Below are 12,659 nucleotides of genomic sequence, written 5' to 3'. Positions count from 1 at the left end.
TTAAGGAACTTTATCTGTGCTCATTTCAATCTCTGGTTTTATGCAGCACCCCAACTCACCTTTCCCCTTAAGCAAGCATAAGTTGGTTTTCTAAATTTGAGACACTGTTCTGTTTTGGAATTCAGTTCCTGTGTAGCCAAGTTTACATTCCGTGTATTAGTGATATCTTATGATGTTTCTTTTTCTGTGTGACTTATTTCAGTTAGAATCATCGTACCTGAATCCACTCATTGTGCTGCTAAGGGCCTGAAGACACAGATTTCATTGCTGAGTGATATTGCTTTGTAAGTAAATACCACAACTTCTTTATCCATTTTTCTCTTTCTGCGATGTTGAACTTGTAGTGTAAACGAGGTTCTTGTAAACAGAGCCGTTCCAAACTTTGGGGTGGCGGTGTCTTTTTGATTTTAATTTCCCTAAGCTATAGGACCATAAGTGGAAGTGCCCTAGGTTCTGTTGCTTTGTTTTTTAGATGTTTCAGGAAACACCATACACTTCTCCCGAGTGGTTGTTGGCAATTTACATCCCGCCCATCAGCATAACAAGGCTCCCAGTTCTCCATGGCCTGTCTTGTCTTTCTGGATTTTATACTTTTTTCAGATGGCCCTTTTGACCGGGGGGAAGTGAGACTTCATTGTAGTGCAGATTTCCTTTGCAAGCTTGCTTGGTTGGCCACAAAGGGCGTATGCGTTTTTTCCTGAATATATTCAGGAAAAAACGCATACGCCCTTTTTGGCCAAGTGCATCATTGTGGACGTTCTGCCTCTTTTCCTATGCTTTCAATGCAATTCCAGTCTACCTCCTGAAATCGGTTTCCTGCAATTCTGCCCCGCTTTCAAGTCCTCTTGGCAGCCTTACTTCAGTCTATTTTTGGACGATAGCTGTCATTTATAACTCTGCAGGTTTGTGAATTACAGTGCCCCTGAGCTCCTTTCTTCAACTCGCTTTCTTGTGACCTGGCCGCAACACCGCAGGATGGCTTCAGGCCCTAATCTGGTTCTGGCACGGCACGCTGAGGCTTTGGTTAATTCCTCTTCCTGGTGGGAAATGAGAGTTAAATTTGCCCGTCCAGACACCTCCAGCTAGTCTCTCATTGGTTCTCGCTATTCCTGTTCATCTTCCGCAGAAATTGCAAACTGGGCCAAACAGGAGGTTAAAGGGACTGACTCTCCAAGTCGGGAGAGTGTTAGTAAAGCGTCTGGAATGTTGCACCCGAGTACCAGGGGAGTAAAACTGAGACATATTTGAACACGTCTCCCGATCACATGGTTGATCATACTCTAGGTTCCACATGCATGTTTTAGCTGAAGGAAGAATACATTAAACATGGAGGGTTGAGACCCGTGTAATGCGTACCATGCAATATGACTTCAAAGGGTCTTCATTTGCTCACCGAACCTCTCCAATCCTATCACTGCTGCGTTTATGCCCCTGTACACATGCTTGATTCTCTTTCGGAGACATAGCAATCCATAGGTTTTAAGATACTTACTAGTCAGGTACATTCTTAGGCGTTTAATATGCGGTGTTGAGTCCATTTCGTTGAGCAAGGAGTAGCTCTTGTCTATTCCATATTTGACTTAAGGAACTTTATCTTTGCTCATTTCAATCTCTGGTTTTATGCAGCACCCCAACTCACCTTTACCCTTAAGCAAGCATAAGTTGGTTTTCTAAATTTGAGACCCTGTTCTGTTCTGTAATTCAGTTCCTGTGTAGCCAAGTTTACATTCCGTGTATTACTGATATCTTATGATGTTTCTTTTCTGTGTGACTTATTTCAGTTAGAATGATCATACCTGAATCCACTCATTGTGATGCTAAGGGCCTGATGACATAGATTTCATTGCTGAGTGATATTGCTTTGTAAGTAAATACCACAACTTCTTTATCCATTTTTCACTTTCTGCGATGTTGAACTTGTACTGTAAACGAGGTTCTTGTAAACAGAGCCGTTCAAAACTTTGGGGTGGCTGTGTCTTTTTGACTTTAATTTCCCTAAGCTATAGGACCATAAGTGGAAGTGCCCTAGGCTCTGTTGCTTTGTTTTTTAGATGTTTCAGGAAACACCATACACTTCTCCCAAGTGTCTGTTGGCAATTTACATCCCGCCCATCAGCATAACAAGGCTCCTAGTTCTCCATGGCCTGTCCTGCCTTTCTGGATTTTACACTTTTTTCAAATGGCCCTTTTGACCGGGGGGAAGTGAGACTTCATTGTAGTGCAGATTTCCTTTGCAAGCTTGCTTGGTTGGCCAAAAAGGGCGTATGCGTTTTTTCCTGAATATATTCAGGAAAAAACGCATACGCCCTTTTTGGCCAAGTGCATCATTGTGGACGTTCTGCCTCATTTCCTATGCTTTCAATGCAATTCCAGTCTACCTCCTGAAATCGGTTTCCTGCAATTCTGCCCCGCTTTCAAGTCCTCTTGGCAGCCTTACTTCAGTCTATTTTTGGACGATAGCTGTCATTTATAACTCTGCAGGTTTGTGAATTACAGTGCCCCTGAGCTCCTTTCTTCAACTTGCTTTCTTGTGACCTGGCCGCAACACCGCAGGATGGCTTCAGGCCCTAATCTGGTTCCGGCACGGCACGCTGAGCCTTTGGTTATTTCCTCTTCCTGGTCGGAAATGAGAGTTAAATTTGCCCGTCCAGACACCTCCAGCTAGCCTCTCATTGGTTCTCGCTATTCCTGTTCATCTTCCGCAGAAATTGCAAACTGGGCCAAACAGGAGGTTAAAGGCGCTGACTCTCCAAGTGGGGAGAGTGTTAGTAAAGCGTCTGGAATGTTGCACCCGAGTACCAGGGGAGTAAAACTGAGACATATTTGAACACGTCTCCCGTTCACATGGTTGATCATACTTGGGTTCCACATGCATGTTTTAGCTGAAGGAAGAATACCTTAAACCTGGGTAGTTGAAACCCGTGGAATGGGTACCATGCAATATGACTTCAAAGGGTCTTCATTTGCTCTCCGAACCTCTCCAATCCTATCACTGCTGCGTTTATGCCCCTGTACACATGCTTGATTCTCTTTCGGAGACATAGCAATCCATAGGTTTTAAGATACTTACTAGTCAGGTACATTCTTAGGCGTTTAATATGGGGTGTTGAGTCCATTTCGTTGAGCAAGGAGTAGCTCTTGTCTATTCCATATTTGACTTAAGGAACTTTATCTGTGCTCATTTCAATCTCTGGTTTTATGCAGCACCCCAACTCACCTTTACCCTTAAGCAAGCATAAGTTGGTTTTCTAAATTTGAGACCCTGTTCTGTTGTGTAATTCAGTTCCTGTGTAGCCAAGTTTACATTCCATGTATTACTGATATCTTATGATGTTTCTTTTTCTGTGTGACTTATTTCAGTTAGAATCATCATACCTGAATCCACTCATTGTGCTGCTAAGGGCCTGATGACACAGATTTCATTGCTGAGTGATATTTTTTTGTAAGTAAATACCACAACTTCTTTATCCATTTTTCACTTTCTGCGATGTTGAACTTGTACTGTAAGCGAGGTTCTTGTAAACAGAGCTGTTCCAAACTTTGGGGTGGCTGTGTCTTTTTGATTTTAATTTCCCTAAGCTATAGGACCATAAGTGGAAGTGCCCTAGGTTCTGTTGCTTTGTTTTTTAGATGTTTCAGGAAACACCATACACTTCTCCCGAGTGGTTGTTGGCAATTTACATCCCGCCCATCAGCATAACAAAGCTCCCAGTTCTCCATGGCCTGTCCTGCCTTTCTGGATTTTACACTTTTTTCAGATGGCCCTTTTGACCGGGGGGAAGTGAGACTTCATTGTAGTGCAGATTTCCTTTGCAAGCTTGCTTGGTTGGCCAAAAAGGGCGTATGCGTTTTTTCCTGAATATATTCAGGAAAAAACGCATACGCCCTTTTTGGCCAAGTGCATCATTGTGGACGTTCTGCCTCTTTTCCTATGCTTTCAATGCAATTCCAGTCTACCTCCTGAAATCGGTTTCCTGCAATTCTGCCCCGCTTTCAAGTCCTCTTGGCAGCCTTACTTCAGTCTATTTTTGGACGATAGCTGTCATTTATAACTCTGCAGGTTTGTGAATTACAGTGCCCCTGAGCTCCTTTCTTCAACTCGCTTTCTTTTGAGCTGGCCGCAACACCGCAGGATGGCTTCAGGCTCTAATCTGGTTCCGGTACGGCACACTGAGCCTTTGGTTATTTCCTCTTCCTGGTGGGAAATGAGAGTTAAATTTGCCCGTCCAGACACCTCCAGCTAGCCTCTCATTGGTTCTCGCTATTCCTGTTCATCTTCCGCAGAAATTGCAAACTGGGCCAAACAGGAGGTTAAAGGCGCTGACTCTCCAAGTGGGGAGAGTGTTAGTAAAGCGTCTGGAATGTTGCACCCGAGTACCAGGGGAGGAAAACTGAGACATATTTGAACACGTCTCCCGTTCACATGGTTGATCATACTCTGGGTTCCACATACATGTTTTAGCTGAAGGAAGAATACCTTAAACCTGGAGAGTTGAGACCCGTGTAATGGGTACCATGCAATATGACTTCAAAGGGTCTTCATTTGCTCACCGAACCTCTCCAATCCTATCACTGCTGCGTTTATGCTGCTGTACACACGCTTGATTCTCTTTTGGAGACATAGCAATCCATAGGTTTTAAGATACTTACTAGTCAGGTACATTCTTAGGCGTTTAATATGGGGTGTTGAGTCCATTTCGTTGAGCAAGGAGTAGCTCTTGTCTATTCCATATTTGGCTTAAGGAACTTTATCTGTGCTCATTTCAATCTCTGGTTTTATGCAGCACCCCAACTCACCTTTCCCCTTAAGCAAGCATAAGTTGGTTTTCTAAATTTGAGACCCTGTTCTGTTCTGTAATTCAGTTCCTGTGTAGCCAAGTTTACATTCCGTGTATTACTGATATCTTATGATGTTTCTTTTTCTGTGTGACTTATTTCAGTTAGAATCATCATACCTGAATCCACTCATTGTGATGCTAAGGGCCTGATGACATAGATTTCATTGCTGAATGATATTGCTTTGTAAGTAAATACCACAACTTCTTTATCCATTTTTCACTTTCTGCGATGTTGAACTTGTACTGTAAACGAGGTTCTTGAAAACAGAGTCGTCCCAAACTTTGGGGTGGCTGTGTCTTTTTTATTTTAATTTCCCTAAGCTATAGGACCATAAGTGGCAGTGCCCTAGGCTCCGTTGCTTTGTTTTTTAGATGTTTCAGGAAACACCATACACTTCTCCCAAGTGTCTGTTGGCAATTTACATCCCGCCCATCAGCATAACAAGGCTCCCAGTTCTCCATGGCCTGTCCTGCCTTTCTGGATTTTACACTTTTTTCAGATGGCCCTTTTGACCGGGGGGAAGTGAGACTTCATTGTAGTGCAGATTTCCTTTGCAAGCTTGCTTGGTTGGCCAAAAAGGGCGTATGCGTTTTTTCCTGAATATATTCAGGAAAAAACGCATACGCCCTTTTTGGCCAAGTGCATCATTGTGGACGTTCTGCCTCTTTTCCTATGCTTTCAATGCAATTCCAGTCTACCTCCTGAAATCGGTTTCCTGCAATTCTGCCCCGCTTTCAAGTCCTCTTGGCAGCCTTACTTCAGTCTATTTTTGGACGATAGCTGTCATTTATAACTCTGCAGGTTTGTGAATTACAGTGCCCCTGAGCTCCTTTCTTCAACTCGCTTTCTTGTGACCTGGCCGCAACACCGCAGGATGGCTTCAGGCCCTAATCTGGTTCCGGCATGGCACGCTGAGCCTTTGGTTATTTCCTCTTCCTGGTGGGAAATGAGAGTTAAATTTGCCCGTCCAGACACCTCCAGCTAGGCTCTCATTGGTTCTCGCTATTCCTGTTCATCTTCCGCAGAAATTGCAAACTGGGCCAAACAGGAGGTTAAAGGCGCTGACTCTCCAAGTGGGGAGAGTGTTAGTAAAGCATCTGGAATGTTGCACCCGAGTACCAGGGGAGGAAAACTGAGACATATTTGAACACGTCTCCCATTCACATGGTTGATCATACTTGGGTTCCACATGCATGTTTTAGCTGAAGGAAGAATACCTTAAACCTGGAGAGTTGAGACCCGTGGAATGGGTACCATGCAATATGACTTCAAAGGGTCTTCATTTGCTCACCGAACCTCTCCAATCCTATCACTGCTGCGTTTATGCCCCTGTACACATGCTTGATTCTCTTTCGGAGACATAGCAATCCATAGGTTTTACGATACTTACTAGTCAGGTACATTCTTAGGCGTTTAATATGCGGTGTTGAGTCCATTTCGTTGAGCAAGGAGTAGCTCTTGTCTATTCCATATTTGACATAAGGAACTTTATCTGTGCTCATTTCAATCTCTGGTTTTATGCAGCACCCCAACTCACCTTTACCCTTAAGCAAGCATAAGTTGGTTTTCTAAATTTGAGACCCTGTTCTGTTCTGTAATTCAGTTCCTGTGTAGCCAAGTTTACATTCCGTGTATTACTGATATCTTATGATGTTTCTTTTTCTGTGTGACTTATTTCAGTTAGAATCATCATACCTGAATCCACTCATTGTGATGCTAAGGGCCTGATGACATAGATTTCATTGCTGAATGATATTGCTTTGTAAGTAAATACCACAACTTCTTTATCCATTTTTCACTTTCTGCGATGTTGAACTTGTACTGTAAACGAGGTTCTTGAAAACAGAGTCGTCCCAAACTTTGGGGTGGCTGTGTCTTTTTTATTTTAATTTCCCTAAGCTATAGGACCATAAGTGGCAGTGCCCTAGGCTCCGTTGCTTTGTTTTTTAGATATTTCAGGAAACACCATACACTTCTCCCAAGTGTCTGTTGGCAATTTACATCCCGCCCATCAGCATAACAAGGCTCCCAGTTCTCCATGGCCTGTCCTGCCTTTCTGGATTTTACACTTTTTTCAGATGGCCCTTTTGACCGGGGGGAAGTGAGACTTCATTGTAGTGCAGATTTCCTTTGCAAGCTTGCTTGGTTGGCCAAAAAGGGCGTATGCGTTTTTTCCTGAATATATTCAAGAAAAAACGCATACGCCCTTTTTGGCCAAGTGCATCATTGTGGACGTTCTGCCTCTTTTCCTATGCTTTCAATGCAATTTCAGTCTACCTCCTGAAATCGGTTTCCTGCAATTCTGCCCCGCTTTCAAGTCCTCTTGGCAGCCTTACTTCAGTCTATTTTTGGACGATAGCTTTCATTTATAACTCTGCAGGTTTGTGAATTACAGTGCCCCTGAGCTCCTTTCTTCAACTCGCTTTCTTGTGACCTGGCCGCAACACCGCAGGATGGCTTCAGGCCCTAATCTGGTTCCGGCCCGGCATGCTGAGCCTTTGGTTAATTCCTCTTCCTGGTGGGAAATGAGAGTTAAATTTGCCCGTCCAGACACCTCCAGCTAGCCTCTCATTGGTTCTCGCTATTCCTGTTCATCTTCCGCAGAAATTGCAAACTGGGCCAAACAGGAGGTTAAAGGGACTGACTCTCCAAGTGGGGAGAGTGTTAGTAAAGCGTCTGGAATGTTGCACCCGAGTACCAGGGGAGGAAAACTGAGACATATTTGAACACGTCTCCCGATCACATGGTTGATCATACTCTAGGTTCCACATGCATGTTTTAGCTGAAGGAAGAATACCTGAAACCTGGGTAGTTGAAACCCTTGGAATGGGTACCATGCAATATGACTTCAAAGGGTCTTCATTTGCTCACCGAACCTCTCCAATCCTATCACTGCTGCGTTTATGCCCCTGTACACATGCTTGATTCTCTTTCGGAGACATAGCAATCCATAGGTTTTAAGATACTTACAAGTCAGGTACATTCTTAGGCGTTTAATATGCGGTGTTGAGTCCATTTCGTTGAGCAAGGAGTAGCTCTTGTCTATTCCATATTTGGCTTAAGGAACTTTATCTGTGCTCATTTCAATCTCTGGTTTTATGCAGCACCCCAACTCACCTTTACCCTTAAGCAAGCATAAGTTGTTTTTCTAAATTTGAGACCCTGTTCTGTTCTGTAATTCAGTTCCTGTGTAGCCAAGTTTACATTCCGTGTATTACTGATATCTTATGATGTTTCTTTTTCTGTGTGACTTATTTCAGTTAGAATCATCATACCTGAATCCACTCATTGTGCTGCTAAGGGCCTGATGACATAGATTTCATTGCTGAGTGATATTGCTTTGTAAGTGAATACCACAACTTCTTTATCCATTTTTCACTTTCTGTGATGTTGAACTTGTACTGTAAACGAGGTTCTTGTAAACAGAGCCGTTCCAAACATTGGGGTGGCTGTGTCTTTTTGATTTTAATTTCCCTAAGCTATAGGACCATAAGTGGAAGTGCCCTAGGCTCTGTTGCTTTGTTTTTTAGATGTTTCAGGAAACACCATACACTTCTCCCGAGTGTCTGTTGGCAATTTACATCCCGCCCATCAGCATAACAAGGCTCCCAGTTCTCAATGGCCTGTTGCCTTTCTGGATTTTACACTTTTTTCAGATGGCCCTTTTGACCGGGGGGAAGTGAGACTTCATTGTAGTGCAGATTTCCTTTGCAAGCTTGCTTGGTTGGCCAAAAAGGGCGTATGCGTTTTTTCCTGAATATATTCAGGAAAAAACGCATACGCCCTTTTTGGCCAAGTGCATCATTGTGGACGTTCTGCCTCTTTTCCTATGCTTTCAATGCAATTCCAGTCTACCTCCTGAAATCGGTTTCCTGCAATTCTGCCCCGCTTTCAAGTCCTCTTGGCAGCCTTACTTCAGTCTATTTTTGGACGATAGCTGTCATTTATAACTCTGCAGGTTTGTGAATTACAGTGCCCCTGAGCTCCTTTCTTCAACTCGCTTTCTTGTGACCTGGCCGCAACACCGCAGGATGGCTTCAGCCCCTAATCTGGTTCCGGCACGGCACGCTGAGCCTTTGGTTATTTCCTCTTCCTGGTGGGAAATGAGAGTTAAATTTGCCCGTCCAGACACCTACAGCTAGTCTCTCATTGGTTCTCGCTATTCCTGTTCATCTTCCGCAGAAATTGCAAACTGGGCCAAACAGGAGGTTAAAGGTGCTGACTCTCCAAGTGGGGAGAGTGTTAGTAAAGCGTCTGGAATGTTGCACCCGAGTACCAGGGGAGGAAAACTGAGACATATTTGAACACGTCTCCCGTTCACATGGTTGATCATACTTGGGTTCCACATGCATGTTTTAGCTGAAGGAAGAATACCTTAAACCTGGAGAGTTGAGACCCGTGTAATGGGTACCATGCAATATGACTTCAAAGGGTCTTCATTTGCTCACCGAACCTCTCCAATCCTATCACTGCTGCGTTTATGCCCCTGTACACATGCTTGATTCTCTTTCGGAGACATAGCAATCCATAGGTTTTAAGATACTTACTAGTCAGGTACATTCTTAGGCGTTTAATATGCGGTGTTGAGTCCATTTCGTTGAGCAAGGAGTAGCTCTTGTCTATTCCATATTTGGCTTAAGGAACTTTATCTGTGCTCATTTCAATCTCTGGTTTTATGCAGCACCCCAACTCACCTTTCCCCTTAAGCAAGCATAAGTTGGTTTTCTAAATTTGAGAACCTGTTCTGTTTTGGAATTCAGTTCCTGTGTAGCCACGTTTACATTCCGTGTATTAGTGATATCTTATGATGTTTCTTTTTCTGTGTGACTTATTTCAGTTAGAATCATCGTACCTGAATCTACTCATTATGCTGCTACGGGCCTGATGACATAGATTTCATTGCTGAGTGATACTGCATTGTACGTAAGTACCACAAGTTCTTTATCCATTTTTCACTTTCTGCGATGTTGAACTTGTACTGTAAACGAGGTTCTTGTAAACAGAGGCGTCCCAAACTTTGGGGTGGCTGTGTCTTTTTGATTTTAATTTCCCTAAGCTATAGGACCATAAGTGGAAGTGCCCTAGGCTCTGTTGCGTTGTTTTTTAGATGTTTCAGGAAACACCATACACTTCTCCCGAGTGTCTGTTGGCAATTTACATCCCGCCCATCAGCATAACAAGGCTCCCAGTTCTCCATGGTCTGTTGCCTTTCTGGATTTTACACTTTTTTCAGATGGCCCTTTTGACCGGGGGGAAGTGAGACTTCATTGTAGTGCAGATTTCCTTTGCAAGCTTGCTTGGTTGGCCAAAAAGGGCGTATGCGTTTTTTCCTGAATTTAGGAAAAAACGCATACGCCCTTTTTGGCCAAGTGCATCATTGTGGACGTTCTGCCTCTTTTCCTATGCTTTCAATGCAATTCCAGTCTACCTCCTGAAATCGGTTTCCTGCAATTCTGCCCCGCTTTCAAGTCCTCTTGGCAGCCTTACTTCAGTCTATTTTTGGACGATAGCTGTCATTTATAACTCTGCAGGTTTGTGAATTACAGTGCCCCTGAGCTCCTTTCTTCAACTCGCTTTCTTGTGACCTGGCCGCAACACCGCAGGATGGCTTCAGGCCCTAATCTGGTTCCGGCACGGCACGCTGAGCCTTTGGTTAATTCCTATTCCTGGTGGGAAATGAGAGTTAAATTTGCCCGTCCAGACACCTCCAGCTAGTCTCTCATTGGTTCTCGCTATTCCTGTTCATCTTCCGCAGAAATTGCAAACTGGGCCAAACAGGAGGTTAAAGACACTGACTCTCAAAGTCGGGAGAGTGTTAGTAAAGCGTCTGGAATGTTGCACCCGAGTACCAGGGTACGAAAACTGAGACATATTTGAACACGTCTCCCGATCACATGGTTGATCATACTCTGGGTTCCACATGCATGTTTTAGCTGAAGGAAGAATACCTAAAACCTGGGTATTTGAAACCCGTGGAATGGGTACCATGCAATATGACTTCAAAGGGTCTTCATTTGCTCACCGAACCTCTCCAATCCTATCACTGCTGCGTTTATGCCCCTGTACACATGCTTGATTCTCTTTCAGAGACATAGCAATCCATAGGTTTTAAGATACTTACTAGTCAGGTACATTCTTAGGCGTTTAATATGCGGTGTTGAGTCCATTTCGTTGAGCAAGGAGTAGCTCTTGTCTATTCCATATTTGGCTTAAGGAACTTTATCTGTGCTCATTTCAATCTCTGGTTTTATGCAGCACCCCAACTCACCTTTCCCCTTAAGCAAGCATAAGTTGGTTTTCTAAATTTGAGACCCTGTCCTGTTCTGTAATTCAGTTCCTGTGTAGCCAAGTTTACATTCCGTGTATTACTGATATCTTATGATGTTTCTTTTTCTGTGTGACTTATTTCAGTTAGAATCATCATACCTGAATCCACTCATTGTGCTGCTAAGGGCCTGATGACACAGATTTCATTGCTGAGTGATATTGCTTTGTAAGTAAATACCACAACTTCTTTATCCATTTTTCACTTTCTGCGATGTTGAACTTATACTGTAAACGAGGTTCTTGTAAACAGAGGCGTCCCAAACTTTGGGGTGGCTGTGTCTTTTTGATTTTAATTTCCCTAAGCTATAGGACCATAAGTGGCAGTGCCCTAGGCTCTGTTGCTTTGTTTTTTAGATATTTCAGGAAACACCATAACACTTCTCCCGAGTGTCTGTTGGCAATTTACATCCCGCCCATCAGCATAACAAGGCTCCCAGTTCTCCATGGCCTGTCCTGCCTTTCTGGATTTTACACTTTTTTCAGATGGCTCTTTTGACCGGGGGGAAGTGAGACTTCATTGTAGTGCAGATTTCCTTTGCAAGCTTGCTTGGTTGGCCAAAAAGGGCGTATGCGTTTTTTCCTGAATATATTCAGGAAAAAACGCATACGCCCTTTTTGGCCAAGTGCATCATTGTGGACGTTCTGCCTCTTTTCCTATGCTTTCAATGCAATTCCAGTCTACCTCCTGAAATCGGTTTCCTGCAATTCTGCCCCGCTTTCAAGTCCTCTTGGCAGCCTTACTTCAGTCTATTTTTGGACGATAGCTGTCATTTATAACTCTGCAGGTTTGTGAATTACAGTGCCCCTGAGCTCCTTTCTTCAACTCGCTTTCTTGTGACCTGGCCGCAACACCGCAGGATGGCTTCAGGCCCTAATCTGGTTCCGGCACGGCATGCTGAGCCTTTGGTTAATTCCTCTTCCTGGTGGGAAATGAGAGTTAAATTTGCCCGTCCAGACACCTCCAGCTAGCCTCTCATTGGTTCTCGCTATTCCTGTTCATCTTCCGCAGAAATTGCAAACTGGGCCAAACAGGAGGTTAAAGGGACTGACTCTCCAAGTGGGGAGAGTGTTAGTAAAGCGTCTGGAATGTTGCACCCGAGTACAAGGGGAGGAAAACTGAGACATATTTGAACACGTCTCCCGATCACATGGTTGATCATACTCTAGGTTCCACATGCATGTTTTAGCTGAAGGAAGAATACCTTAAACCTGGGTAGTTCAAACCCGTGGAATGGGTACCATGCAATATGACTTCAAAGGGTCTTCATTTGCTCACCGAACCTCTCCAATCCTATCACTGCTGCGTTTATGCCCCTGTACACATGCTTGATTCTCTTTCGGAGACATAGCAATCCATAGGTTTTAAGATACTTACAAGTCAGGTACATTCTTAGGCGTTTAATACGCGGTGTTGAGTCCATTTCATTGAGCAAGGAGTAGCTCTTGTCTATTGCATATTTGGCTTAAGGAACTTTATCTGTGCTCATTTCAAT

The 12,659-nt window shown here is 43.8% G+C and overlaps 1 long non-coding RNA gene across 12 annotated transcripts in view; it reads left to right on the top strand.

Moving 5' to 3' along the window:
• Positions 1 to 12,659, top strand: part of LOC307181410 — a 1,574,020-nt gene that overhangs the window by 973,217 nt on the left and 588,144 nt on the right. The window contains exon 1 of one of the 12 annotated variants that reach the window (XR_013826717.1): positions 237 to 284. The exons of 10 other annotated variants lie outside the window; for them this stretch is intronic. This is a non-coding gene — a long non-coding RNA (uncharacterized lncRNA). Of the gene's footprint in view, positions 1 to 236; positions 285 to 3,421; positions 3,443 to 12,659 lie in introns of those variants that run through there. One more of the 12 variants, XR_013826718.1, reaches the window with a different exon arrangement.

Source organism: Stenella coeruleoalba (genome assembly GCF_951394435.1).
Source record: "Stenella coeruleoalba genome assembly, contig: scaffold_50, whole genome shotgun sequence".
NCBI lineage: Eukaryota > Metazoa > Chordata > Mammalia > Artiodactyla > Delphinidae > Stenella > Stenella coeruleoalba.
This window is presented reverse-complemented; position numbering and strand designations above follow the sequence as displayed.